General features: G+C 32.6%; 1 protein-coding gene across 1 annotated transcript in view; it reads right to left on the reverse strand.

Annotated features, from left to right (window-relative positions):
• LOC127859568 (mucolipin-3-like) overlaps positions 1 to 14,630 on the reverse strand; it is a 297,009-nt gene that overhangs the window by 108,773 nt on the left and 173,606 nt on the right. The window lies entirely within an intron of this gene.

Consider the following 14,630-nt stretch of genomic DNA (forward strand, 5'->3'; position numbering starts at 1 on the left):
ATTTAAGAGCATGGTCAATGTTAGTTAAGTATCACTGTTTCCTCACAAATATCATAACTACAAAGAAAATTTGCGAATCTGAAACAATTTTTTTCAGTTCTGTCAGTTTACCAAAACATGAAAAGGCACCTTTAAGATCATGTTGATCATGCGATACTGACAAACTTAAAGTTTATATATATTCTAAAGCAAATAATTTTGTATTTATCATTTTATCATATTTTTCTACGATTGTTAAACTTACATTTAATTTTTTCGTTCTACTTTATTCCTCCAGACGTTTGGCAAATTAACACTATATCATGACTCGCAAATGGTAGAGAATAGTAAACGGTGAATGCGAAGATTAATTCGTCAAGCAGCCATTTAAGCAAATTGTTAATTCAGGCATGTTTCCTAAGATGAGAAAATGTATTAGATTTTTTTATAAAAATGTTTAATTAACCAATAACGCCTTTGCTTCGACCTGTGTCACTCTCGTAAGTCGGGATCAAACATTGCAAATTGTCTATTACACAGAGCGGACAACGATGCAATCCAGTCTTCAGTAGCTTATGTATTTGAAGTGTCAACCTTACACGTTGATCCGTTAAACCGTGATATAAATTGCTAATTTTCGGACAATTATGTTTTATCGTATAGTAATTTTCTCCATTCCTTTATGTTTTATCAAATATTTCAATAACAGCGAGACGAGGTTAAACACAGTTTTAAAACAAGTCTACAAAATACTTTCGTTAATGCGCGTTGGTTTCAATGTCGTGCGTTAAATTTTTCTTAGGGGACATTGTTCACATTCATTTTTTAAAGTTTGTCTTTAAATGCACTAAATTGTTCATGTTTTACGACCGAACTGTCTAGTTAGATCCTAGTTAGATCCTAATGGAAATCATATACATTTACAAAAGTAAAATGCTGTTCTTCCTTTGGGTTTGAAACTTACAACAATTATGAACTATATATAAGTTGCCCACGGACTGTAACATAATTTAATATAAACAGTAGACTCATTCAATATTGGTCAATCTGTTCGCGTTTTATGCTTAATAATGTTATCAATTTCGAATGATGAAAATTAACGAAGCTGTATTTTCAGCATGATTATACGTAAATGGTGGTATTATACTGTCTCATTTATAAAAGGCTTTTTTATCTTGGAAAAAAGTTAGAAATTGTCGTTTTGACGGTTTGCGATAGAATCGTTTACTTTTAACATTGATGGGAAAGATGTGTATCATTTGTCTTCACATTTTCAATTAATTGTGCAAGTATTATACGATAACTATTAGTCAAAGGTTTCGTAAATTACATTAATTGAATTCTAAATAGTCTATAGTCGCAGACAATAATATTTTATGTTCTGTTTATGTTTAGTTATTGTTAAATCGTGCTTTTTTGTCTCAGTCATCTTTTTGCCCTATCATTTGCCTCTTAATGGTCTTCAAGTCTCTACTTGATCTTATAGGCATTTTCTTTTGGCATCTATTGCCCATCTATTGTGTAATTATTTTCCCAACGATGGTAAATATATTTTTATATTATGGACGATACTTCTCTTTGTATCCATTCATCCATCCATCCATCCATCTATTCTTTCATCCATCTATCAATCACCCATCCATTAACCCATCCATCAATCCACCCATTCATCAATCTATCAATTCAATTGACCAATCAAATCATCCACCAAACTAGCCTACGCACACATCCTTACGCACATACAGTCATCCATAGATCCATCCATTAATACATTTATTTTATCCAATCCATCCATTCATACATCCATATGTTCATCCTTACATCCATCCAACTATCACCAATGTATAACCAAAATACAATTATCTTGAATATACTCCGTTTGGTTTCTGCTGTCCGTGACCGGGTACATTAAAAGTCTTTTAGTAGACCTAAACGATATTTTAATAATATATATACTTGTGAAGGGAATTTTAATTCGTCTGAATTTGTAAAAAATCGAATATTTATTATTAAATTGCTGGCATAACAACTCAATGATTCAAATATAGAACACAAACAATCATTTTGGCTTCGATTTTATTTACTACTACGTTTGGCATAGTATTGTCTCTGATGGAGCAATATTAATGATTGCCAACAAAAACAATCGACACAAATTCTCCTTAGACCGGCCTGAAGATTTAAACTGAAATACGTGTGTCGCCGTTGACCGATGGGGCGTGTGTTAAGAGAAATTTGACAAAACGGTCCGCTGCCGAAGGGAAAGGATGTTCCGCCAAATGCAGCAATTAACACTCAAAGAACGATGACAAATCCTAACACAGCGTGAATCGTCCAAATCTAATATTCCACACCATCAATTTGTTAAATGTTATATTAAATCCTTAACAAAAAAGCAAGTGGGCCAAACCGATACATACTCAGTGATGTCAGAATATTATTTTCATTGCAACGACTTAAATGGAGTGTTTGTCGAGTTTTATTGATGCGTTTGCTCGTAAATTCATTTCATCTTGCCTCCAAAAGTCGTAAGTATGTTGCTCTGGTCTCCTTCCTAACATTGAGTGGGAATTAAATTGAAAGGGTTTTAATTCCTGTTAATACTTGTTTAATGTCAGTTTCAATGCTTCTATATTAAATCATTTACACTTATATGTATCATGAGTACTGCTATGCCAAGTATGAGGTTGAGAATGCAATACTGCTCCAGCAGCTGGAGTTTCCTTTCTTTATATTGAATAATATATGATCGTTTCCAGATTTTAATAGGTTGATTTAACCACAGTTAATATGGCTTCCACTATTGCCGATAGATATCTCAGTGCACATAGAGTGTATTATAACAAGCGTTTGGGTTTCTTTGTTTACCACCATTGAAAAATGATTTAAAGTGACAAATCAGTGAAATATACGCCTATACTATTTATCAACCCATCGATGTAAACTCACGTCAAAATGAAGTTAACAGGTTTGATCGGTGCACTGGATGCGTCCTCAGAATGTTAAAAAAATATCACATATTGGTTATACCAAAGAATAAGGCTATCGGTGCAAATCGAGTTTACACTTATCAATGGTTTCAACTGACGTTTTGGTAACATCGTGTTTTGTTCTTTTAATATGTGTGTTATTGAATTAATGCCCTACGATAATACACCAATACAATTATAACTGACATCCTGTGTTCTATTTATTAAAACTCAGTTGTAGCGTGTTCCCGATAAGAAAATAGCCAGATAACAGCGTCTTGTTCAATGTTTCACAAGCCAATGGTATATCTATATTACACGATTAAACATAATGTAAAATAATAGACTACATTGTATTATTACTAAAAAACACAACCAGAATAAATGGAAAAATTGTGTGCAACGTTTTGGATGCAAGCAGAATTATAGGACCCTGCAATGTTCCTCAAATGTTTTACATTACCTTCGTTTACTTACATCTTCGCAAGACATCTATCAATAAAGTATTCGCAAGACAACACGAATGCATATGTCGAATGGCCTAATTGGAATTAAGAGCTCCAATACTGAACAAACAGAAGTACCGCAATCGTTAGTGTTATTCTAACTTCAATCCGTTCTGTTAAGCCTTGTTTAAAGGAACAAGTATTTAAAGGATTTGTCAAATGATCATTGATAACAATGCAGACAAATTGGGTGTAAAAAATATTGATGGAGATTCGCTGTAAAACAGTTGTTGTAATATGAATACGCTATATTAGTTTGTACCAGATAATATGTGTATGTATACTTTCCAAAGAAATTTAATATCGATTCATTCACATTGGAAATTAGCTCAGCGTTTTAGAATGTATATGTTATATTAACATTAGTAAGCAGCACGGCAACACACTAATGTCTGAATTATGAAACGTATAAACAAACAAATAAGTTTAGAATTAAACTTTTCAAATAAACATTTTTTTTAAACTGGACATGATTTGGATTGACTACAAAACTTTGTATTATAAAATGAATTTGAAGTTTTAATTGCAGGGAGAATGGTGAAACACGACTATAATGAGTTCAATAGTTATAAATAAAACTACAAAACTGAGTGTCTATTAATATGAATTATTGTTACGACCCCCCCCCCATTCCAAGTCACACACTTTTAATTCAGAATACTAATTTCGCTGTAAATGCAAGTTTAGCATGTACTACTTAAAAGCAGTATGAACTCGGGTTATTTACTGTCAGCGCAACATACCTGCACAGAAACATGAGCTTCATAATATCTAGTACACGGCGCCAACTGACCAGACAGGAAAACTAACGCTTAGCTAAACGATGATTATGTAACTTGTTTGATGATCTTTAGATAATAATGTGATTTTAAATTGGAAATGCTAAGATTCGTGTCATCCGTATAGCTTTTCATGTTTCAAAAGTTTGATAAATTACGTTATGTACTAATGATTTTATTGTTCTTCTGCTGCCGCTAATAATCCATGCATGGGATGAAAACTTTGATGGATTATACATCAAACAGTTGATAAATACATTCAAGAAAAGGAACATGTGGATGTTTTTCAAAACACACTTGACCTTTAATAAACCGAAAAAGTTGTTGCCATCTAGTAGTATGTGTTTCGAGTATATTTTATAATTGCATAATACCAACAGTAACATTCATGTTTAATTACCTTATTTTAGTTTGTTGAACGCTCGTGTTTATGTGTTAATAATCCTCCTAGATCGTTTCATACCATGAACGAATTTTTTACAATGGAGACCTATGTAAACGTCCGAGCCATTCCGATTGAGTTAGCTTTATTTTCTCAATTAGCATACTTCGCTTATTATCATTGATAAAGGTTAAGGCAGCTTGGTTCCCGTCCTCTTTCAAATTTATCGAGAGGTTCGGAACAGGAACCTGACACGAAAGTGCCAGGTGGAACTTCAAACGCTGTGACGCTGGGAAAACCCCAAATGTAGTTATTTTTAGATTCGATCGATAATGTAACCCGAGTTTCGCTGAATGGGTCAAGTTCCCCACGGGTACTTCTTCCCCGTACCCCCACATTTTTGTCGTACCCTTTATTTGTCGTATCAATTATTTTGTGTACCTTATTTGTTTTCGCACCCAAATTTTGTTCGTACCCATAGTTTGTTTCGTACCCAAATTTTGTTTCTTACCCATTTTGTTTTCGTACAGTACTAGTTACCTACATTTTTTTTTCGTACCCACTTTTTTTAGCAAAATATTTTCGTACCTAAAATGTTCGTGCGCAAATTGTGTTTTGTACCCAAATGTTCGTTCCCACATACTAAATTGTGATGATGAAGATAAACTTAAATTGATCCTTTTATATCCATCCTCTTCAAAAGCATCGCCACTCCAGTACTGTCAGTATTTTGATTATAGTGTCACGTTAGACTGATGCCATAACATAGTTCTATAAATATCCATCTTGTGAAAATGTTATAAATAACCATTTACGAATGTTTTAATAAGACGATTAATAATATCGCGAGTAAGACTTATTTGAATATCATTAATGATTAATTTGTGTTCCTTTTAGATAGCATTTACCACTGATGTTATACTATTTCTTTTTAAATAAAAATGTTTGTCTCAAAACAAACAAACTAAAACAAAGAAATAAGTAAACATTTGTTCAATTAAACAATCGAATGAAGATTTTAAAGTAAAGACGTCTGGTTCTTAACATTAACAGTTAATAAACGATTATTGATTAGGGAAAATTGAATAGCGAACCAGCGCTTTGTAAATATGTTATTATGCCAGTTTATACTATTTTCACTGGCCCTATGCAAATAATTGTGTATTAATCTAAATACGATTTTAGTGTGTGATGGTGTCTATACGGTGTAGCTAAGAAACATGTTAAGAATATACGTAGCCATACAATCATTCCACATTATCTTCCACTTGTTCAGTGTTCTTAAATGACATGTTTCAAAGATCACGTGAACTCCATGTCAGGCACAAAACCATGATACAAACATATATCGTCGATAATAAAGCAATAATACATATATCTGTAAAAAAAAGGGATGGTGTCAATTGCTTAATCGGCTTTTCACATACTCGCATTTACATTCCATCGAATTTTTCGTGAATTGTATTAATTTAGTTAAATTGCACTTTATGCTGAAGACACTTAAAGGGACACAAATCTACCGTTTGCATATATATATATATATATATATATATATATATATATATATATATATATATATATATATATATATATATATATATATATATGATAAAACGTCAATAAAAGCCGCACACATCTATTAATAAAGAAACACTGCTGTAAACATTAATTTAGTATTCAATACGTGCAAATGCTGTAAAATATCATCGCTAAATATATGATTACACTTCGGTTCCTAGAAGTTTGTGTACTATTTAACAAGTTTAAAAGCGATAGATATAACCAATTAACAGTTATGATTAAAACTACTATAACTGTATTACTGGTAACCATGCGAGTGGCGATTGGTGTAATATTAAGTATCTAAGCATAAGACATGACCTTGGACCAAATGGGACATTTAAATAAATGTATTTTGTAGCGTTGAGTGAAAATTGGTAATTATTTTTCAAATCGGTAAAGATACATTTGGAACAAGTTTGAATTATTAAGATTGAAAAAAATTCAATATTATTTATACATTTTTTACATTTATACTATTCTTAAGAAAAGTATTTCATATAAGATTATTTTTGTTTATTGTTTTGACATCCTTATTTGAAGTGAAAATAGGTGTAGTTGTTATTCAAGTAACCCATTTCCAACTCATTGGCATGATATTATGGAATAACCCGGGAATTATTAGCGCATGATTTACTGAACAAATGCTCTTTAACACATCGGATGATTATATACGTTTTCACGCTATACAATTATAATATACAAAACAAAATACATAAGTTCAGTACGTTCTAGAGACCGAAGCAAAGGTTAAGTTATTGAATTGAGTGGGAGGTCACTTTGAGACGGGAAGGTTCGAAGATATATCTATACATGTATATAGTTATAGTACATTTAACAGCGTAGTTTGTATTGATGATTGTCAAAACCATATTATTATTACTGAAATGCAAATACAAAAAAATGAGTAAACGTTAAAAAATGTTAATCAAATCTAAGTTATTTAATCACATTTATGAATACGCTCCTTAAGAGACAACCAAGATAAACAGAATTAGACAAAAACATAGACTTCAAGTTTCCTTTTTCAGCACATGTTTTGCATTATTCATTACATAAGAGAAAGACTTAGGACCCCAAAAGACATACCGGGTGCTGCTAAAAGGTGCAGGTTGCCCATTTTGACAACACAAACATATTCTTAAAATTAATTATATCAAGGGTCGATCCTTAGTAAAATGCCTGTAATTTAGGGGTTTAGGCACATCTATTTTCTTCATTTGTAATTGATAATTTGCCAAAATGAATTGAAGTTTGAAAGATATTTTACAATTGTTCGTTGACTTGCCAAGAGAGGCAGGATGGGGACCATAAAGGAGCAGTGTGCAGCAACCTCCTATTTAGCTCTTATTCTTTCCCTATTACATGTAATGTATAGAAATTTGATTTTTACATACATTGATAAAAACAATAGTATTTACATATTTTGGATTATTCATTAAATGTAAATTATCAATATTTGGCATTTATGTACACTAATAATAAAAACGAATAGAATTAACACAACACATATATTATTCAATTTTCTTTTTTTTCAGTACAGTTCTGCATTATTCATTAAATGTAAGTATTGATATTTGGCATTTATATAAATTTCGATAAACTTACATATTATTTAAATGCATATTAAACAGTTGCATCATTTTGTGTAGTTTTTACATTTGCATATGTGATATTAATTGTGTGTCATCTTACCAATTAAACCTTTATTTACAAACTTACACATTTAGTTATCAATTGTATCCATAAAGAAACTATTACAAAAAATAAATATATTTCTAATTTAAAATACGGAATATACATTTTAAATAATGTTCTGTTTGCAGATTACATCTAAACTAGCTGATTGTGGGCCTAATACTTTATCTCCATTTTCTTTCACTTTATGTCAAGGAACGTTTGCTTCTTGAAAAAAATTATTTTTATTTTATAATCTTAAGTACGGGTATACAGAATATTCACAATAATTATTTCAAAATGTCATCACTAAAATGGTCAATCAAAAAATAATTTTATAACATGAATTGTATCTTAATATGCCTAAATATATGTTACATAAAGTACACTCAATTTACACCTTCATTTGCTTTTATTAAAGGGTGTAACGATATCAAAGTTCTATACAGTTATTTGACAATAGCTTCTGATTGAGAAAACAAATTTTAATGTTCGTGTTAATTCTGCAGCTACATAACATTACATCTAAAACAAATTTAATAAAAATGTTAGTAAACAGGCGAAATTACTCCGAGTATACAACTGTTAAATTCTGAAAATCGCCTTTGCTACTTGAAAAGATGTCAAGGTCTCACACGTTTCATTTAGTATTTTAAATGCGTTTAAAAATAAACTTATTGTCGAATATCTGAAAAAATTAAATATAGGTGATATATCTTGCTATGTATGCGCATTAGGCCTGTTTAAGTGTTGAAGTTGCTTCAGGCATATTCCATAACAGTAAATCTTGAAAATACGGAGCTGGAGCTAGTAATTTTACTCTTTTTTCGACCGCCATCCCGTTCACTGGCATCGCGCAGCCATTATTTTACAAAAAAAACGGATTCATTATTTGTTGTATGTGGAAAAAATGTCTATCACAGCTCCTAAAAAAGTGCAAAAATTTGTATTCATATACCCAATGTTTAAAAATAAGTTTAACCTAAACTATTCAAACTTGACACGTTTATACCAATTTATTTTATAAATTCATTCATTAAGCTATCATATATCACATGTAAAAACAATGCATGCTTACGGTCATAGATTAATTACAATCATCAGATTTACAAATTGATCAAACAATACGTTTAAAATCACTTCATAAAAGAATGTTTTATCTTATTAGTTTTGTAATTAAAAGTTATTTGTACATGAAACCTTTAAGATTGGGATTATGGAAGTTTTTACACATCCATGAATGGAAATTTGAAGGCCTAAGACAACACTTGTTATACAAATATATTTGAGGCTTTAATTAACATTATTTCCACAACTGCTTTTTAACTGAGATTATACACACTTTTTTTGAATTACAGAACACTGTTTCAACGCTTGAAAGCCCATCTTGCCACGCCCTGTCCACTTAAACTCGACAGCCAGTTGGTTGTCAAGGACTTCTGCCATAAGACGCTTGGTCTTTGTTTTCAACGATGAGCCTCCTATATTGGCAAGGGAGTCTACCTACAAGGTCAAAACATTCAGAGGTTTAAAATATGTTTTATTGTAGAACTTTCATAATAGTAAAGAAAAAACATAGATAATTTACCAAGGACAAAACACAATACTTCTGGAAAGACATAAAATACTAGCATAAAAAGATAAGATAATACACACCATGACTCGCATTGGTTTGTCATCTCAAAGCTTCTATTTCAATTCATGCATTGCATTCACGTTCGCAACTGGGTGGCTGACACCGTCTGGCTGATCAGCAGTTCCGACAGGTCCATTTAGCATCTGCATCAGCGAAGCTAACATTGACTTGATCTCCCGCTTTATTTCCTCAGAGGAACGGAGGATAGCAATATTTCTGCCTGTAAAAAGGTTTATAAACATATTATTTTTTAAAAGAATAACCTCTATTAATTCATGTTTTATTACGAAAAATCTTTTAAATGTGTTGTTCACGAATAAATTTTACAGAAAAGAAATTATATAACAACCATGAATATAGTTAAAAAATAAGGACAAACACCTTCAACCGAAAGTTTGTGTTATGTCAAGGGAACACAATCGAGAAGACGAACTGCTGGAAACTGGCATGCTTGGTCTCGGTGAAGAAAGCTGTTCACGGTTCAGCCCCGGTGAAGACAGCTGTTCTCCGCTAGCCTTTGGTGAGGACGGAATGCTGTGTTTTATTGCTGTTCATCGATCACTGTTGGGGAAGCATACCTGCTCTTTCATGAATCTTTTTCTTCAGGGGAGTTATAGGTAATGATGCAACGGACTCTTCAGTTGCACTTACCGTTACTTGTCCACACAAGCTGTGCGCAATTCTTCTTCAGACTATGAAACCGAGTCTAAAAAGCGTTTGTCTTGCCTAAAATTGAAAGGAAAAATTAAGAACAAATGCATCACTTACTTGTTATTTCCCGCCTACAGACATTCAATGCATTTATAAAGGTAAAAACTCACAATCCAATAATACATTTGTAATAAATGGATTTTATCATACCATTTGTTTATATTTGAAAGTGCTTTTTAAATGTTATGCACACTTATTATATTCTTCATTATCCTTGGTTGTTTTGTGCGCAACCTGAGAATGCGTTGCAGTCTCTGCATTCGTTTGCAGATCGGATTCAACTTCTGCCTCCTTGGCCTTTTGCTGGACCTTTTCAACGGATTCTGTAGAATACATTAAAATGCAAAGGACAATATATCTTGCAAAACTGACTAAATATAAAGAATTTGAAAATGCGCTTACAATCATTTTTGAAAGGTTGGGGAAAGAAATTAAAGATGTAACAGTACTGAGCACGGAAAGATAAATAAGCATAATACAGTGTGCAGCTAAATAGGAGCTAGGTCTCCCACGGGTCGAAAATTGTCTTTGGGTCGGGTCGGCGGGTCAAAATTTCAAAGTACGGGTAATTTCGGGTTGGGTATTAGAAGGATTAAGTACAAAATATGGTTAACTACAACAAACCCGTTATTTTCGTTAAAGTTGAACATGTCAGATATAAACAAAAATTAGGGTTTTGTGATAAGACTGAATTACTTAACAGAAATGAGTTCTTTATGTAGAATTATCACATTATTGATAGTAATACATGAATATCTGATAAAATGCTCTTCATAAAACATCATATACTGGAAATATTAAGTTATAAAAAACAACAACAACCTGTCAAGCAAATAAAAAGGTTAGGATATGTTTTACGTATCCTTTATATTTATTTACGCGCGATATTTCTTTATTAATGACAAAATCTTTGCGGTTTTTATTTATGTGTTCCAAGTTTATTCGACAGTCAATTGAAAAATGATCAGTACTCTGAAGTCAATAATTTTCGCAAATAATTCTGATGAAGCAAACATGTAATCGACAACACTTGCCCAATTCGTTTAAAACAGATGTGAAATGGCCCTCCTTATCTTCGCGAATCTTCCATTTAGAATGTGTATATCAAACACAGAGCATAAATTGGCCAACGATTTTCCAAACTTATTTCCTCTTAAGTTATCTCTATTCACGCGTTGCATATCGAAATCACTTGCTTCATACTCTATTTCTCCAAATATATACTGTAAATTATCGCAAGGTATACAATCTAAGTAATATTGCGTTCTAGAATTGAAGTATTCTGATAAGAAAAAAGAGCATCGGGATATGTAAATTTTAGCTGTTCTAAGTTAGAAAACATCCAATGAATACCTTTCTTCTCATTTGTCAGGTTATATATTGGTGACCCTTCTTGAGAGATATAAATGTAATACATAATGACATCTTTTGATTTAATATGTTTAGAAATTACAGTACGAAACAACACAATCATTAAAATTAGTATTAATACGTGAGATTATATTTAACTTCTGTAAATGGTTAGACGTAAAAACACATATGCCTCCACTGTTACGTATACTGTTTGTATTTAACTCTCTAACATGATCAAAACGTGTGTAGGATTCTATCAATGAATCAAATTCACAACAACAGTTTTCCCAAGTTTTACATCAACTAATAATATCAAATGAAGATAAATAAGTTTTAAATTCTAGATTGGTTATGCGTTTACCAAGCATCGAGTAATCTCCCCGTGCTGTCATTGTTTGTTGGGTTACGACCAAATTCCTAGTCCGTGAATGAAGTGTCGTAGCGTACGTTAGAGCTTATATCTTCTCTGGGTGGTGGGATCTCATCATTGATCTGGATGCGCTCACATACGTGGTTGATCACGTTGTTACCATCCAATCGGTGATGGGTGACCAGGTGGTATCCCACGTGCAGGACGTTGTCGATTAGTAGGTCGCCACGTACCGATGGGAACAATTGACTGTGTAATGATATTGTATTTGTATACTTGGTCATTTACAATTAATGTATCATTACGTATTACGGAATAGTTATCATTTCGTCTCTCTTGTACCATACGCTTTCCAAGAATTTGACTATACTTACGTACTTTGTCGCTAAAGTCCTGTTGAACAGAGTATGACCGATATTGTTGTCGCAGCCTATTCGCCGGTCCTAAAATCAGTTAACCGTCTTTAAATCGTGTTAATCGTAACATGATTGTACATTTGCTTGGGTCCCGAGATTTTATGCGATGTGCACGATCGATTTCGAGCGTATCTTCTTCGTATCCTAAATTAAAAGTATCGTATAGAAATGCGAGTACTTTTCTTTCCGAAAGATCCCAGTTTTCATTTAAATATCCGCATATACCGTTAAAGCGAAGATTGTTTCGACGGGATTGATTTTTAATCTGATCTAACTTGTTCTTCATTTGTGACACTACTTTTCGTTGTAATGTAGTATCACTCCTAAGCCGGTCATTGTCCTGCTTTAATTCGCTGATTGTTGAAAACATGGAGTCAGTCTTAGTATTTATTCCGCCGATTTCTGTGACTTAGCCTTCATTTTGTTTATGAAGGTCAGTTTTCATATTTCTTAGAACCGTAAACATTTAAGAAACATTACTGGAATCAATGGTTGACCTAATTTGGTTGTTTTGAGTGATCCCGCTGTTATTCAATGATCTTGGCGATGGCGATGGTTGAGAAAAGGCATAAGATGACACTTCCGCTGCCTCGTCAGCACGCCGTCTAATGCATCTATTCGAGGGGTTGTAGCTTAAGAATGACCTTCACAGGCCCGTGAGTTAAGGTTCTGCGTTTTATTACGTGCCGGTTCCTGTCAAGGCGGACCAGGATTGCTTTCCACATCGCCACACATAATTACCAAGATTACCAGCGCCAATTAAGACAAATCGATTTTTTTTAACTCCTTTATAAAAATTTGCACCTTCACACATTTGGTACGTCTTTGTTTTACTACAAAACATCCATTTCGAACATGCCAAGTAGTAATATTCACTCCCATTTTACTAAAATATTGAAAAAGTCGAGAAAACTATACACGTGTTAAAACACATCCACCTCATTCAAGGGACGCAACTGTAATGTGTTAATGTTACGATATTGTTTGAACTTGAGTTTGATGAACTCAGGCACGCTATTTCCTACGTTTAGTAAGGCGATCTTTTTTAAACCTGGTTACTAAAATTTTACCTGTGATGTTTAAATCATAAACTAAATGCTTTCAAAGTGTCGATATTAAATAAACGACAGGGTTTCTCAAGGGCTCTTTTATGTTGAGTTACAATTCCAATTCAATCTGTGAGTATGATTTTTGGTATCGATTTGGGGAATCGAGCACGTCTTTTCTTTCTCACTCATTAACACATCTACATGTGCAGCTGCTTAATACCTACAAATCTATTTCAATCAACTGTCATTGACCAAAGACTGAATATGTCTTTCAACTTTAAAATTTTTCTTATAGACCACTTGAACAAGTCATGTGACACAACGAAAGGTAAAATAAACCACATAAGAAAGCTTACACCTCACCATTAAAATGTGTAAAATATCGACGGGGATACATATACACAGGAGATAATGCTGATTGGATGTTAAGAGCTTTGAACCTCAATGATTTACAGAGTGGGAAATATTAACGCATCAGTGAAAAATGTTAATCAATTATATATATTTAAAAAATAAATATGTCACGTAAAATCAGAATTGATTGTTATATTTTATTTCATTTTATCTTAGATCCTTTGTTGATTAGCGTAGGTTATAATTGCCGTTGATATTTAAAATCCATACATGCCATAAAATGTATTATATGAATAAGGGAACGGGCTTTTAATGTGTCGACTTGTCTTACCCTTACGCCATTCATTCGCTTATTTACCTAAACTGTTACGAGCTTAACCCAAGTCATTTTCGAATGTCTATTTTCTTTCGTTTTATTACTTTACGAGAAGAATTCACAGAAAAGCAACTATTTTCAAGCAGGTAATGTATATACAGATTTCGTTATGGCAGGCAAACTGACACGTAGTTTTCATATCACGTCTTTTCATCTGTACATTTGCAATTTAGATAGTTTAGCAGAAGATAACCATCATTATGATTGATAACAGAAAATGTGTTATAAAAATATATTTCTGAAAAAGAAATTGCAATATGGGAGTTGCTTGTCTAACTATTTTGCAATATCACACAATCACTTCCTAAAACGCGAGACACTTCACTACTACGGGACGACCGATTGAAGGTTATCTTCTGCTAAAGTAGCCTCTCTCGCAAATCAGAACCTTGTTGTCGTAAACATGAAGGTGACTTTTTGTTAAACATGTGAGACGCATGTTCACGCATAACGTGATTGCATAAATACGACCCAAAATTGATGAATTGAATCTATGCATTTAATTAAAATTCA

This window comes from Dreissena polymorpha, chromosome 1 (genome assembly GCF_020536995.1).
Source record: "Dreissena polymorpha isolate Duluth1 chromosome 1, UMN_Dpol_1.0, whole genome shotgun sequence".
Taxonomy (NCBI): Eukaryota; Metazoa; Mollusca; class Bivalvia; order Myida; family Dreissenidae; genus Dreissena; species Dreissena polymorpha.